Source organism: Artemia sp. Qi Xiang Cuo, chromosome 16 (assembly GCF_049724085.1).
Source record: "Artemia sp. Qi Xiang Cuo chromosome 16, ASM4972408v1, whole genome shotgun sequence".
NCBI classification, from domain to species: domain Eukaryota; kingdom Metazoa; phylum Arthropoda; class Branchiopoda; order Anostraca; family Artemiidae; genus Artemia; species Artemia sp. Qi Xiang Cuo.
In genome coordinates this window covers 23688189-23702855 of record NC_142809.1, presented here as the reverse complement: position 1 = coordinate 23702855, position 14667 = coordinate 23688189, and positions in this window count along the sequence as shown.

The following is a 14667-nucleotide window of genomic DNA, read 5'->3' as shown; positions in this document are numbered from 1 at the left end:
TTCCTTTTTTCCCAAAGTCATCCGATCAAAATTTTGAGATAGACATTTTGATCAGCATAGTTGAAAGATCTAGTAGGCCTATCATGCCTTTTGGGATAACATAACCCTGTAGGTCCATGAAAGAATGGGTTGTAAGTTATGAAATTTGTCTAGTGTTTACGTATAGTATTTGTTATTGGGAAGTAAACAGACATTTTTAGGGGAGAGTGAACTTTATTTGGGGTTATTTTCCCAGGGAAACTATATAAGGGGACGGGGGATTTTACAAGAATTCTTATACAGAATTCTTATAAGTTTTTTTTTTTATTTACTTTCTCTTTGCCAATTCAATTTTACACGTGGAGAAATTCCGAGACAATTGTCCATGGAAAATTTCAAAGGAGTAGAGAGTGTTTGGGGTATTTTTCTGTGGGGTGGGATTTTCTGCGGGAGAGATTCTCCATGGAGAAATTTCACGTGGAGGAAACTTTCCATTGAGACATTGGGAGGGGAGAATTTTCAGGAAAATTTTCCAGAAAGAGGATTTCCGGTATGATTTTAAGAACGATTAGAAATTAAAAGAAAAACTAGTCTTTTTTTCAAACGAAAGTAGCCTTAAACATAATTTTCCAGGTGGAATTGTCCGCAAGAAGTTTTTTGGGGGGAATTTTCAGCAGGGAAAGAATTGTTTGTGGATGGGAGATCTTACGCAGAAGGAACTTTCCAAGTAGGAATTTTCTTGGGTGGATTTTCCATGGAGTGAAAAGGCGGATTTTCTGGAATTATATTAAAAACTATCAGAAATTAAATAAAAAACTACTTTTTTCAACTAAAAGTAAGGAGCAATATTAAAACTTAAAAAGAAGAGAAATTATCCCGTATATGAGGGCAAATCTCCCTCCTCAATACCTCGCTCTTTACATTTTAATTTTTTGTCCCAATTATTTAAGAACAACTCCTGAAACACAAGACCTGTCTAATTAGAGTAAGGACGTTGTTAAAGTACAAAAAGAAACTTTGGTGTGAAGAGCAAGGTATTGAGGAGGGTTGCCCCCCTTATATATGGAAAAATTTCTGCTCCTTTAAGTTTTAGTATTGCTCCTTACTTTCAGTTGAAAAAACGATTTTTAATTTTATCACTGAAAGGCTGAACCAATTCTCAGGGAAAAATATTGATACGTTTCTGATTTGAATAGCTAGAATTAGCCCGTAGCTTATTTTTCTTTACCCGCAGCCCGAGTAATTCTAAATCATGTTTTTTTTTAATATTCGTTCATGTAATAGAAGTTTGTTTTTTTAATTCAAAATTTGGAAAAAAAATTGTGCAAAACACTTTAATTACAAATTATGTCATTGAATTTTTCCAAAACCTGAAGTTAATCTTAGCCAAAAAGCTGATCAGAAATATCAAAATCGATCTATCGATTATCGAATATGAAAATTAAGAATATCGATATATCGTTTAATCAAATTATCGCCCAACACTAATCTACCGTACGGGGTGTTAAAATAATCGAAAAGGGTAGACTAACCAGCACCTGTGTTTCAAACATGCCTGCGAATAGTCTTGACTTGTGAAGGGGCAGTGAAATTAGTAAATTTCACTGGCAAATTTACCTGAGGTAAATTTTTCTTTTTATGTGAACATGCATTTCTGAGAGCCTTGGGTTAAAGAACCTTCCTTGTTTTCCGGTTACATATTTGGTGCGTTAAAAATTCTAAGGGATTAGTTATTCAATAAATAGAATCTGAAGCTTGAAGAGTCGAAACAGCCCCTCCCCCTTCTGTTATTTATGTTCTATTTCGGTGCGTCCATTGTTACAAGCAATTGCCTTTCTATTTATCTACCGTAATTAACGTGGGTTTAATTTCGAGAATACTTGATGTCTCATAAATTCGGCCAAAAAATAACTAATCCGTCCAGATGTCAACTTCACAAATTTCATAAAACTAAGAGAGTCTATATATTTATACATAGTTATTTATATATAGATATATATAATATCCGTAATTAAATAAAAATTATGCTGGTTTTATTTGATATTCCGACTACATTTGATATAAAAACTATACCTATTTTATATTCATTTCAAACAAAATCGGTTTAAAGTTATCCTCCAGAAATTATCTGGCGGAAACTTTTTTGGTATATATGTACATTTTATTGAGTATGGAGAATGCTAGCACTATTCAAAGGCTAATCAGTTGTTGTTTTTTTTTTTTTGTTTTTTTTTAAACTTTTTTATATTAATTTTTGTTCAAAAGAATATATTTGTGACTGCGTAAGATTACAGCCAAACAAGATGTGGATATCCCTAAATATAAAAAAACGGACATCAGTCAGATTAGCTTCTGAAAAACTCAGCTTATGCTTTGTATGGATAAGTAGTGATCATGTGGATTTTTAATCTCTAAAAATCACACACAGTCTTCGGGAAGTTATTGTTGGGACTAATATTTTTTAACTCATCATGTTGCTTCTAAGAATTTGTGTTAGTCAGGATGTTTTTGACAAGTTAGCTAACGTTCAAATACGACCGTTCATAATAACGTTTCAAGTTTTCAGGATAATCGTTTCAAGTTTTGAATTAAGATTCAAACAGTATTTCAAACGGGCTAAATTAATTGCCACTAAGCTGTAGACTGTGACAAGTTTAGAAAAAAAAGTTCTGAAAGAAAGTAAAACGTTACATATTAAATAGAGCCCCTAACTTGCGTTTTTATTTAGACAGGTTTCGACTAAAGTATGTTCCGTTTTTTATTTTACCCCCCCCCCCTCTTTTTTTCAATGTGGAAAAATACTTGCAGCAGCCCTCCTTCCTATCTCCCCAAGTATTAGCCATGTCTGCCTATAGCTTTTTTTCTTTTTCTTTTTTATAACTTTATCCCTCAAGCTCATAGAAAAAGGAGAGATGTATATAGGACACACTATTGCAGTGCTGTTCATGGATATTTCAACTCTAGAAACTACAATGGATTCCAGAATTCGTTTGCTCGTCCTCAATCGGATACTCACATACAAAGGTAAAATTTTCATTTCTGTTCTTATGCAAGAACCTTTAACAATATATATCAGTACCAGCATATTACTCCGATACGGTGGTTCTATAATGGTAAAAGTATGAGTGTCCTACGAACAATTGACTAGGTGTTAAATCTAGGTGAAAAGGTAAATATTGTGCCCCTACAAGGGGTGTGGATCTTGTAAACTAAGAATGTCAGCACAGACTCTTAGAATTCAATGTACGGACTGAATTACGCTTCGACTCTCATTCCTGGATTGTTTGGAAAATTCGCTCCTTTAGATTTCGAATGTACTTCTTTGACTCGAACCCACACAGTTTTAAATATTGAACTCTGCTCCTGCTTTATAGTAATACTTTGCAGTGCTTTGGATATTTATCTGCAGTGGTTTTTAGTCACTACCAAGTAAGTATCAGTCACTTTGCAAATATAATGTTCAAGGGTTTCTTAATTAAGAATTATTTTTAAAAGCTTGATAAGTTCCTGTAATCGATTTTTATTTTAATCGACTGTGATTCCTTTGTCCACATCCATGCTGTGGTACTGACTCTGCCTCCAAATCCATAATTTGTAACAACTTTTGACCTTACAGCCCTGACATCTGCCGCCAATTATTGGTGCTATAATTTCTTATCAAGATTGTTTTTTTTATTATTCTTAATATTTTTGTTTTTGCGTTTAAGAGCATTTTATTTGCCCCACCCCTCCCCCTAGTTTTAATAAACAAAACTTTCTTGTATTTTCATTTTAAAATGGCTATCTTGTATTATCATTGAAAATTGAAAAAAAAACAAGCAAGATTGCCTCCTCCCTAGATTTTCAAAATAAGTTTTGCCCCTCCCCCCTCTCCCATACAAAAAATTGTGAATTGGCGCCACTGCAAGACATGGCTCTCAGTGTTCGTCTAATATCCTCAACAGAGCCGGAAAGTTTGCATTGTCCAAACGGAAATGTTAACGAGTTTTGCTCACATGACCTTGATGTATTCTGAGTTGCTTGTAGCGTTCGTTAAGGATCAAGTAAAGAAAAATACAAGCAATAACTTTATGGATACTCGCTAGCTTGCTTGCTCTTATAAAAATCCAAGATACAGAGAGGGAAGAAATAGCTGCACTTCTCCTACACACTGAAAGAATTATTCACATTGACAGATAAATCCCAAGAAGGTTAACAGGGGCAAGTGTTACCAGGAGCATATGTTTTAAGATATTTAAATGAGAATATTTTTTTGTTATATATATATATATATATATATATATATATATGTATGTGTGTGTGTACTTTTCACAAACAGTTAAATTGCTGAATGAAGCTCTCATTATTTAATTTCGAAAAAAGTTATGAAATAGATACAAATCAGCAAGTAAACGCACGAAAGATGTTTTGTTTATTTAAAAGGGTCATAAACAAATTTTATTTGAAAAGCTAGACCCGTCCAAACAGAAAACGAAAAAGATGAAAAAATAATTTCTATGAAAAAATAAACATGAAAAAATAATTCATGAAAAAGTAAGGTTAGTGATAAAAAAAAATAACAGGTACCAAAGGTGTTATATATGGTTGGCAAGACTCCCCCAAATATATTCACCTAATGTCGCTATCCGAAGTCTGATTCTTATGTCCGAAGTAGGGTGCTATGTGAAATGAAATGACTTTTGGCGCGATACGCGGTGATAGATTGTGAGCGTTTATGAACTTTTTTTTTTTTGTTTTTTTTTGTATATAAGATCACCGAAAACACCTTCCGTAAGCAGAGATTTTATCTGGCAATAGTTTTACTCAGGCGAAGGCGGGGTTAGTGGTTTGGGGTAACCCCCTTCCATTTCCTTGGCACATAGTACCAAGTTGATATTTATATGTTATTACTATTAATTAATAAATGGCTGCCGTGGCTTCTTAAAAGTTGTACAATACAGGATGCAAAGTTAGCAAAGAGATCCTCAGTCTCGCAATCAGAGGAACTATTATTTGCAGCACTGCTAGGGTGTGTGGTCGCCTATGCCATAACCGCTGTGAAATTCTTCAGAGCATTGAGAAAGACAGTATAATAATATATCAGTGCTCGGACTGCTGCGAGAAATTTGCTGATAAACCTGCTTCCCCGCAGATCCTGCCTCCTTCAGAGATTCTTGTTTATTCACCAGCTTTGAGCTTTTTCCGGTCCTGTCTAGATTCGGGAATTTCGTCTGTCTCTTTTATATCTGCGGGTATTAACTTCTATTCTACTGATCATCTTGATCAAGCTAAAAGCCTCGTAACATCTCTAACGAATCCCATGCATAAACTTATTGTGCGTCGCGGTCCCACTGCTAAGCAAAGCCTGTCGCAGGATATTTTAGGCATCCTTATTTCTGAGGATGCAACCCCTTGCCTGCCAAATCTGAAATTCGTCATGACTGCAAGTGATGCGATACCTGCGATAGATACGGATCAAAATGCTCATTTGAGCCGTGCCATTCAAACCTGGGACCGGCATCTTTTTAGCATCATTGATAAACTTGATTACGTCACAAGTAAGGCAGCGGAGACTCCTGCTGTGGTGAAAGAGTGTTGTGACGGAGTACAGAGCGAGGTACAGAGTGGAGTACAGAGTGAGCCTCCGCTAGCGAATCAGAAACAGTGGGTCTTGTAGTAGATTCACCGCCACAAGATTGTGCTGATCCCTTAAAGCGTGAAGCTTTTCAGAAATCGTTGGATGGAGCTAATAGTATAGTGCGGATCTCACTTTCTAAGGAATCAGGATCCCAGCAACTGAAATGGGTCATTCATACGAAAAGACAAAACGCCGAAAACTTGAAATCCTGTTTAAATGAATAGGTCGGTAAAGCTGAAGTTCGCAAGTCAAGAATTGTCGGTTTATTATCGCGAGTGGACTTCCCGATCAATCCAGCGACTGTGTGTGCTTCTAACCAAGGTATCGAAGAGATATAGCGCATCGGTGTTTCGAAATCATATCGCGTATACTTCCGTTCGGCGACGGCTAAGTCTCATTATTTGCGTCATGGGATTCACATTGTCTACGAACATTTCCGGCTTACTGATTATAAGTTTTTACCGCGAATGTGCTACAAATACGGGTCGCTAGAGCATATATCGTCGGACTGCTCTAGCGTGGAACGTTGTCTCAAGTGTCTTGCTAGTGGACACTCTCATTCTAGGAACAACCCTTGCCAGAATGAACCTTTGCTTCCATTGTTGATCTCATGAGCATACTGGATTTAGCTTTCGCTGCAAACGGTTGACCGAAAAAGTTGCAAAGAATAAAAAATTATTAGTGCAAAGATTATATCTATGAATATGAATGGATTTGGTGATAAACAACATGTATTGCAGTCTATGCTGCACGATCTGGATATTTTGTGTCTGCAAGAGCATCACCTTCTGGACCATTCTACTAGTCTTCTTTCGGGCCTGTCGCAGCAGTTAAAGTGTTTTATATATCCAGCTACTCCTACAGGCGGACGCCCATCTGGAGGTGTTTGCATATTTATTGGAGAGAATATTCCAGTTTCAGTGTTTGCCGTTAATCGTTATTTTGTTGCTGTTCGAATCCCAGGGATTTGTCGTTTTCTCGTGCTATTTACCAACAAATTATCATACTATTGATTCGGATTTTGATTTCGATTTTGCATGTTTAGAATTATCGCAATTTGTGGTGAAAGTTCCATCAGATTTCCACTGGCTTATTTGCGGGGATTTAAACTGCAACCTTGCTATTTCTGATGTCCGCTCCTCCGCTCTTTTATCTTTGTTTTCGGTTTTTACTATAGTTTCAAAAGATGCGGATTTTACGTATGTCCATAATTCTAGTTCATGCTCTAATCTAGACCATGTGCTTGTTTCTAACGCAGCGTTATTGCCACAGCCTGTTCGTGTTGGGTTGGATATGCCTATTAGTGACCATTTTTACCTTTCTTTTCATTTAAATATTCAAATTCGATCTTTTAAAATTATCCATCGTTCTAGTCAAATTGTAAATAAAATGATCTGGGATCGGGAAAAAAAAGTGCAAATATCATGAAGAATCAGATGCTCTTCTAGCTAAAATAATTGTAAATTATTCTAAGGATGTTGGTCAAATTGATATTGATCTATTTTACCTTGAAATTGTTCATAGTTTAAAAGTCGGGGCTAATAAAGCATTTACGACTGATTCTTTCCATCGGGGATCTCAGGCTTTAGGTTGGAACCTTAACCCGATTTTAAAGCAAAGCCAAAAGAATTCATCTCAAGCTTGTTACCTTTGGAATTGCGCGGGAAAACCGCGATCTGGACCATTTTATGATGGTATCAAATTAACTAAACGCGTTTTTCGGGCTGAGTTGCGGAGATTGGCTATTTCTAGACGTCGTAATTATAATTGTTCACCAGATTCAAATAGTTCTCTGAAACTAGATGATTGGATAACTCATTATAATCATGTTTTTTCATCCGGTGATGCGGCAGTTGAATCACGGCTTGACTCTTTATTATCGGATGAAATTTCAAAGCCCCGCTCAAATATTAAAATATCTGTTTCTGTTGAAGATGTATCGGCAGTAATTAAAGCTCTAAAAAGTAAGCATTCTTTTGATCATGATGTTATATATTCAAACCGTATAAAATGGGCATCCCCCAAAGCAATCCTTCTTCTCGCTACTCTTTTTACTACTATTCTTTCTTCTGGAGTTCTTCCAACTAGCTTTTCTCGTACTACACCTTCACCCCTTTCAAAAAAAGGAGAGAATACGAATCGATATTCTGATTACAGGCCGATTACGGTTTCGTGCCAGATTAGCAAAGTTTTTGAGTTAGTTTTATTAAAGTATCTGGAGTCTTGTAACCAAGGCCTGAATTAAATTGGGTTCCGTAAGGGGCTAAGCATGGATGTTGCTCATACCCTCCTTTCAAGAATTAAATCCTTTTGTAAGCCATGGGATAGAGTTTATACACTTGTGTTAGATTTTGCGGCGGCGTATGATTCAATTATCCATTCTTGGGCTATGACTGCGCGTCTGAAGAATAATGTCCCACTACCAGTAGTTCTGGTTTTAAAAAAGTGGTATGGCTCCTCTCGTATTCGTATTAAGTGGAAGAATCGGTTTAGTGATTATAATGTTAAGTTATGTTGGGGGCTGAGGCAAGGAAGCATTATTTCTCCTTGGATTTTCAATATTACTGTTTCGGAACTATTTGATCAAATTCATTTGACTTTTATTTATGGTAAAGGTTATGTTCTGTCGTGGATTGCTTACGCAGATGATTTACTCCTTTTGAATCGATCACTTCAGTCACTTCAACAAAATGTAGATTTTTTAGCAAAGGTTTTTAGTGACCATGGACTTCGTTTTCGCCCTGAAAAGTGTCAGTTTTTAATTTTTGGTCCTAAGACTAATGATCTCGTTAATTCAGAAATTTCTGTTCGTATTTATGATAGTATTTTAAAACCTTTGGAATCTTATATATTGGTGTGCCTTATGGACCAACTTTAGCTCTATCCCGTGCTTCTATTTCTGAAGCAGTTAAAAGTAGAATAGAGTCTAGTTTCGGGGCAGTAATTTGTCTTCGTGATCTTCTTTCTCGGACATCACTGGCTCGGGTATATAATACAGTCAATTTGCCTCAGATTTTAGTTTTTTCGTCGCTTCTCCCGTTTTTTAGAATTAGTAATATTGCGCATGTAAAAACCACATTTTTAAATTTTGCTAAGTTCTTTGCCGCTTTTCTAAATCTGAATCAAATACTTTTTTAATCAATACATATAAAATAAAAAACCCTGTTGATATTTTCGAGAAAAAGCAAAAGAAATTTTTATCCAAATTACCTTTTTTTTTCATAATCTATATAAAGCTGCGCATGAAGCTTAATTATTTTTTTTATTATTATTATTAATTATTGAATGAAGTATTAATTTTAAGTGTTAATTTATTATTTATTGAATGAAGTGTTAACTTGTGTGTTAAGTTTGATTGAAGGCCTTTGCGTACTTTTTGTTATATAGCTTAATAGAATTTTATGGCCTGTTGATTGCGGTTATTTTATTTATTTTTTAATTTTTACTCTTCGTATTCGGAGGAAATAAAAAGTTTGAATTGTGAATTGAATAAGTATATCAAGATAACAAAATACTTTCATAAGTGAAAAAAAAACTTAGCTTCTAACAGGAAGAAGCCAGTACCACTGACTTGAACTGTGTAATAGTACAAAAGGGTCTACCTCGATTAGTTATGCTGTAGTTATGCTATGACAAAGATTGATTTTCAAAGGTGAGTCTTTTTTGGAGAAATCAAATAAAACGGGCTATTTTGAATGTTGTAAGCACTAACAAGGACATACGAAGAAAATAAAACTAATCTAGAATTTAAATGATTCTCCAGAAAAGGGCATATTTTGGTTGTTAAAAGATAATCACACATTCTTATTTGTGATACAGGCTAGATATGTTTGTTAAAGGAGTTATGAGGAAATCTTGGATCAGGAAAATTTTATTTAGTAACTTTTTCCTTATTAAGCAATGTGGCTTTTTTAGGCAAAGTGTTTCGTGCTTTTTTACTATTCCTGGCAGCTCCATTAGTTCAATTTTAAGGCTCCAATATAAGTTCAAGCGCAATTGAAGTGAATTTTCCTAAGGAAAAGTCGAATCCGGCGAATTAAAAGCTGTTTTTAGCTCTACCGACTTCGCCTGAAAAGGCCACGATGAAGACAGGGCTTTAACCAATAATCTAAAAAGGATTAGATGCAACCAAAATGAAGCGTTTTTATTAAATTATGTCGTACCAGTTGGAGACTTGGTAAAATTGAGCAAACAAGCTTAAACAAGAAGTTTTTGGTTTAAAAAACAGTATTTTCCTGGACGGAGAGGTGATATCCTCAAGTTTCAATCGAAAGAAAGGGACCAGAATATTTGACCACGTTTAACCGGATGACTTGAAATCTGGCTCCTATAATGAGACTCGGCTCCTCGGAGAGTTTGCTTTGCGCATGATTGTAAGGAATGAATGAAATCGTTTTAAATAATTTATAGATGGCAATAAAAATATTACAGCAGCTTGATCTATAAATTCTTGTTTTGGCTGGCATTTTGAAGGAAAATCAACAACGTTAGAATGAAAGAAAGAAAGACAGAAAGAGAGAGAGAGAAAAAGCATTTTGAGGGAAAATCAACAGCGTTAGACGTTAAAAAAAAGTTTCAAAGTTTTTCTAAAGGTTTTAAAATTTTCCATCTTTTTAAATTAAATTTTGATTTAATTTAATATTTTTCTAGTTCTTTTTTAAAATAACTAGAAATTTTTGGAAAGGTCTATTAAGAATTGACATAACAATGATGTTAAATCAAATGCAAGGAAAAAACTATGCAACAGAGGTCCGTGCAAAAGGAGTTTAGTTAAGTCCTTTAAATGGCAAATTTTTTTTTTTTTTGTGTTCTTCTTAAATTGCTAATGGCAATGAATGGTAAGTAAAGAACTGTTCGGGCCAATAGAAAACAAAATTTGAGAAAACGGAATCTTAATAATTATATACGTATATACATGAGTATATACAAGAATCTGCTTTTCATGTAGATTTCAAATGTGTAAAGTTTGTAAGTTTCGGTTTCTCCATTAACAGTGAATAGCATAAACAGTTTTGTGTAATTTAGAAGAGGGAGTGGAGGGAGAACACCCGCTAAAGGGGATGCAATTTTGGCTAAAATTAAGCCATCACATACAACTTGTTTGGAAGCCGTGAAGTGAAGGTTCCAAGCCCCTGCGTTCAAAAATACTAAATTTTGTTTTTTTTTCAAGTATTTATTGGCATTCAATAAGGAGGTTCCCCATTATTTTTTTTTATTCTTCTTCCTCCTATGATGAAAGAAAAATCATGAGATATACACTTTGAAAAGCTTAGATATTGCGGCTTCACATCCAGAAACCTTTCCCAACAAAAAGGAAAAAAATAAGTAGCAAGAAACAAGAACAAAACATACAAGAACATAGCATAAAAAGATTAAAAAATCTAGATATAAGGAACAAGAATAAAAGACGAAGAAATTTTCATCTGAAAAACGATTATAGGTATTTTGCATTGGTCCTGAAACAGTCCTCATGGTAACACACTGTACACAACTCCAGTCAAGTTGAAATAATAATATAGTAATTTGAATGAAGCCAAGTTGAAATAATAATAATGTACAGGTTTAGTAGAAGGGATTATATCTTCTAGTATAAAATCCAAACAAAATGATACGCTCTTTTATGTTGACATCATACGCGTAACCTAGGATAGTACAATTAGAGCTAATCAAATAAGAGGAGGTTAAAGGATTTGTAAGATGACTAAGTTTGAAAAAGAGGATGCCTTTTTTCTAAATGGTTCTATGTTGGAAGTGCGTTGGATGTCAAATTATCATTAATATTTTTTTTTTAAGTTTATTCAGTTTTAAATATATTATGCCGACTAGATATTCTCAAACTTTGTGTGTTTTGACTTCCCGAATTTACACTTTTCATCTTGAATATCTTACTTTATCTAAGTTTCCATAACATCGAGTCAATCCTTGATCTGAAAGAATGACGTTAATTCATTACATGAATCGCATATTTCTCCAGACAACTTTCAAACTCTGTCAGTTTGTTTCTGATAATCAGTTGGAGACTATATCTTTGTCCTTATAATGCCTGAAAGCAAGCAAGTGTTGCATACAGTTTAAAAAGATTACCTACATTCAGTAACTTTTATTAAAACAAGATAAATTTTATGCTTAGTTTGGGAAGTATAGGCTGTTTTGTCTCACGGTTGTAGTATTGATTCAAAAAATTAAAGATTTTTTTTTTTTGGGGGGGGGGGTGTGAAACTTCTTGTTGGGGAACCGGGGGTAAACTAAATTTTCGATGGGCCTCAAAAACTAGTTTTGGCTGAGTGGCTTTCGGATTTTTGTGGTGGTGGCACTTTTCATCTCCTTTTGACCCCGAATTTCAATACAAGGTAATAATTTTTTTCATGATAAATTTTAATAAAAAAAATTTGAAAGCAGCCTTTCAAACACATATACTCTACAGCTTACTGCGTATACGCTAGCCTCTTAAATAGTATACGCAGAAGAGTATACACTATGTTTAGTTTATTATTATTATTATCATGGCTGTTGTCTGAAAGGTTGTTTGGCTAGTTATTATTACAAGTGATTATGCCTTATTTTCTAATTAAACTGTTGTAAATAGGATAGAATTTATTATCTCTCTCATTACTGTTTATGTTCGAACCTTTAAACGTTAATTTTAATACTTTTTAATTTAATTAAAAATTTGTAAAAGAACTACAAAGTTATTAATCATTTTTGTTATCTAAAAATTTATGCTAATAAACTGAATGTTTGTTTTAGTTTTTTTTTTTTTTTTGCGTTTTCTAATTAATTTATGTTTATAAATTTTGAAAAAAAATATAGAGAAATTTTAAATTACAGGCAAAGGTCCTATACTGGAAAAAGCAAGTGGAATTTATCTTCTAATGTGAGAGCGTCTTTAGTCAAAAGAAGAAGAACAGAAGCAAGAATTAAAGAAAAACTGGAAAGAACAGACATGGAGAAGGTAAATTAGACACGGTTGTCACATGTTCATCTTGTTGGTCACCATAATCTTTGATAAATTTAGTTAAGGGCCTCTTCAAAGAGTTCGTAAAAATTGAAGAGCCAACAAGCTCATCCTAGTCCGAGAAAAAAAGGACTGCTATTAATAAAAAAAAAGAAAAAAAAATTGACGATCCCTTCGGAAATCCTGAAGCTGTGCTTTAAAATTTTACTCTTTGCCTGTTGTACTGCTCCTAAAAAGTTTGAGGAGATGTTGTTAAAGATACTTTTCAATTCACCCAGGTAGTTTGAATAATTTTTTAATTAAATTCTGACTTGATTTCAATAATTTCTTACTTAATTTGAATAATTTCCAACTTAAATTAATTTATTTCTGACTTAATTTGAGTAGCTTCTGACTTAATTTGAATAATATATTACTTAATTTGATTTATTTCTCACTTAATTTGAATAATTTCTTACTTTGAATAATTTCTGGCTTAATTTTAATAATTTTTGGCTCAATTTAATTTATTTCTGACTTAATTTGAACAACTTCTGACCCGTGGTGGATCCAGTTCGGGGCCGTTGGGGCACCCCCCCCCCCTGCTAACGTAGTCTAAATTAGTATAATTTACTTAATTAACGCAAGTTTGCGTTAATTAAACTTGCTCCTAACACAAGTTTATCGTATCCCCCTATTTTGCCCCTCCCCCCCCCCCAAAAAAAAAAACCTGGATCCGTCCCTGCTTCTGACTTAATTTGAATAATTTCTTACTTTGAATAATTTCTGGCTTAATTTGAATAATTCCTGACTTAATTTAAATAATTTCTTACTTAATTTGAATATTTTTTTACTTATATTTGGATAATTTATGACTAAATTTGAATAATCTCTTACCTAATTTGAATAATTTTTACTTAATTTGAATAATTTCTTACTTGTTATTTTCCGAGCTATTGATGGCGTTCTCTATAATTGGACGGACACGCGGAAGTTTTTTCGGCACTGATTATAGCAGCTCAATGGGCAAACGATAGCAGTACAAAACAGTGCCCTTTGTGTGAGATTTTCAAAACAAAACATCATGGCCACCAATACTCAACAGCAGTTTATCATTAGTTACATGATTGATCTTAGCTTAGTTCTTTTGACTTTTCTGCCGAAGAGAAGGAAACGATTGAGGATTGAAACAGCTCAAGACAATTAGTATTTTTTTAGTCTTGATAGTAAAATGTTATTTTGAGAACAAATTTGCAGAATTTTTTAAAAGAGCTAGAAATTTCTAAAAAAAAAATAACGTCAGTTTTACTGTGACATCATTTTCAAGGGTTCTCAGGCTCTTTTTGATGATCACGATGAAATTCGATACCGTTTTAATAAACCGGCATCGGAAAGTGAAAAAAATTTCAAGCTTGAATCGCTGCTGTTTTCTTTACAATTTGCTATCCATTTGGCAAATCGGTGCCGAAAAAGTTACGCGTGTCTGGCCCTTAAGTTCATATTACTTTATGTGAGCTTGAAATCAACCGTCATTTGTTATTGATTGACTGTGCATTTTACTCTCAGAAAAACCCGTCTCGCGAACCAAATTGTTCTTGTCATTGGCAGAAGCAAATTATAGGTCTTATATTTTTGGTCAAAATAACACAAAATTAGCTTTTATGCAATAGTACATTTTTAAAGTGTTAATATTGATTAAGTGTCGGGAAATAGAGAATGAAGTTGATTTTAAGCCGAAAAAGTGATTTAAGTGTATGCTTAAAAACATGTCATCATTTCTCTTGAATTAAAAGTAAATCTCGAGAGGTACTGTTTTGGAAATTTCGAGAGGCTGACAACTACACCGATTAATCTCATTGGCGAAAAAACGGAGAACAGTTGACCCTCGACGTTTTGTTGGGAAAACCAACCAAGGGTTACTGCAAAACTTAATGCTTCCAAGGCAACGTAAATCTAGTTTGGTGTTAATTTTAGTTTTAACCCCTTGTTGTGTTTTCCCTCATTATTTTTCGTCATCTGGTTTACGTTTTAGTGAGATTTTTCTTCTGCTTTTGAATATGTTAAGTGTAGAAATGTTGTAGTTGCTCACACTTTTGTCGGTTTTTTTTTCTATCAGAATCATTACAGGATCATTAAA